This window comes from Anopheles arabiensis (genome assembly GCF_016920715.1).
Source record: "Anopheles arabiensis isolate DONGOLA chromosome X unlocalized genomic scaffold, AaraD3 X_pericentromeric_contig0026, whole genome shotgun sequence".
In the NCBI taxonomy this organism is placed as follows: domain Eukaryota; kingdom Metazoa; phylum Arthropoda; class Insecta; order Diptera; family Culicidae; genus Anopheles; species Anopheles arabiensis.
This window is the reverse complement of record NW_024412104.1, coordinates 125,001-127,500: the sequence shown is the minus strand read 5'-3', so window position 1 is coordinate 127,500 and position 2,500 is coordinate 125,001.

The following is a 2,500-nucleotide window of genomic DNA, read 5'->3' as shown; positions in this document are numbered from 1 at the left end:
TTAGTTCGGACTATAGGCATACGACGATTTTTATCGCGGAGGGACGTATGACCCAAACGGGGGCTTAATGACCCACTGCCACTGCAAACCATGCTCCTACGACTAAATAGAGGTAAAAACTACGATTTGGTGCAATCTTCATGTTTGACCTCGTAGCAAGGTACCCTCCTATAGTAGGCAATGAGCAAATGATCATAATCCCAGGAGGGCAAAAATGGGAACCCGAAAGGAAAGCGCTGTTGGCGCGCCTAAGCTACTGGCCCGTAGAGTAAAATGGTACCCCCAACAAAGTTGTCGATTGACATTCTGATTGCACTTTTTATCATCTAGGGTGCGTTCCTTACACGTTTTGAGGGTTTTAGCGAAAAACATGTTTTGAGCCACACGAGCTCTCCGGCCCGCTCGGTGCACATTTTTGAAAAAAGCTAGGAGCTGCCCCTAGGTTCGGGGTGTCACAAAATATTGAAAAGTGGTCAAAAACCGCTATCCAGAATCGGATGTAGAATCATTAGACGAACTTAAAATTGTTCTACGACCAATGTCTGCGACGTTTAGTATTCAAGATATGGCCCGCCCTAGGTCTGACCTGGCATTTTCGTGAAAATTTAAAGCATGGCCATAGGGACGGGTAAAATAGCTATTTTGAAGCAAAAACCACCTCACTTTAAATGGCCATAACTTTTGAAAAACAAGAGCTAGGGTGCGTTCTCGACACGTTTTGAGGTGTTTTAGCGAAAAACATGTTTTGAGCCACACGAGCTCTCCGGCCCGTTCGGTGCACATTTTGAAAAAAGCTAGGGAGCTGCCCCTAGGTTCGGGGTGTCACAAAATATTGAAAAGTGGTCAAAAAACCGCTATCCAGAATCGGATGTAGAATCATTAGACGAACTTAAAATTGTTCTACGACCAATGTCTGCGACGTTTAGTATTCAAGATATGGCCCGCCCTAGGTCTGACCTGGCATTTTCGTGAAAATTTAAAGCATGGCCATAGGGACGGGTAAAATAGCTATTTTGAAGCAAAAACCACCTCACTTTAAATGGCCATAACTTTTGAAAAACAAGAGCTAGGGTGCGTTCTCGACACGTTTTGAGGTGTTTTAGCGAAAAACATGTTTTGAGCCACACGAGCTCTCCGGCCCGATCGGTGCACATTTTTGAAAAAAGCTGGGAGCTGCCCCTAGGTTCGGGGTGTCACAAAATATTGAAAAGTGGTCAAAAAACCGCTATCCAGAATCGGATGTAGAATCATTAGACGAACTTAAAATTGTTCTACAACCCCCAGTCCGACGCCTCGTATTCGAGATATAGCACTTTGTAGGTCTGACCGAGCAATTTTGTACTGAAATGTATGGCGGACATGTTATTCATTAAACAACATTAACTTGCATCGTGCCCTACTTCATCGGCACAGCTACTATCGACTATCTATTGTTGAAATGGATTGAGTTTGACCATTTTAGCTCTTTTCTTATGCCGTGCACCAACAGTGTGTACCGATCAGGGAAAGTACACTACGTACGCGTTCATGGATGTATATGTTGGTACAAGTTGCCGGTCGGAATAGCAGTGCACCAAAACTGTGTACCGATCAGGAAAGTACAAGACGGAGGGCGCAGCCCGAGCGTACGCGTTCATAGATGTCCATGTTGGTACAACCTACATGTACGTACCTTGTTTTTGTATCAAAAGTTCCAATAAAGTGTTTGTATGCTTAAAATGCTTATCTCAACCGGTCACCTTTTGGCCTGCCCTTTTATAGACAGAAACCTAGAACGATACTCGCGATGTTTGTGTTTTCCATTCGCCCGGACGACGAAATGAGCTCTGTGCACATCGTGCAGAAAACTGTCTCCTCCTCGTATGTTTTGTCCCTCCACGCATATAATCACCCACATTTGTGTTCAACACGGACGGCGCAGCCCGAGCGAACGCGTTAATGTTTATGTTTGTGCACACTAAAGTTACAATCCTAGGATTTGGTTATTGCGTCGCAGTGCCCGACCGTCGCGGACACCATTCTTGGACAAAAGTCCAAGTACGTAGAGTACATTCCCTAGGTATGTGCCCGTTCGTGACTTTCGTTGCGTGCTTACAGACACGCTTGGGTATGTTTACCATACAAGGTTTACTAGGAAAACCTGGGAAGGACGCTTGCCCTCCCGTTGCGGACACCATTCTTGGAAAGAAGTCCTGCTACGTAGCGTTCTTTAATGTACTTGATCAGTTTGTATTGCATTTGCTTTGTGCAATTGACTTTTGCTAATGCTCACTAAGGGGTGTTCGTTTGCGATGTGTATGATAAGCAACTGTCTATTCTAACCAGCAGTTAAATAACACTTTTCACCCAAATCATAGGAACGTAGAGTACTTTCCCTGATCGGTACACAATTTTGGTGCACCTCTAACTTCGCCAGCACTTTATCGTTACGTTTTGTGCACAACCTTGGGACATGGTGTAAGTTTCATCATTGTTATGTTTGATTCGGTTTATTATGATT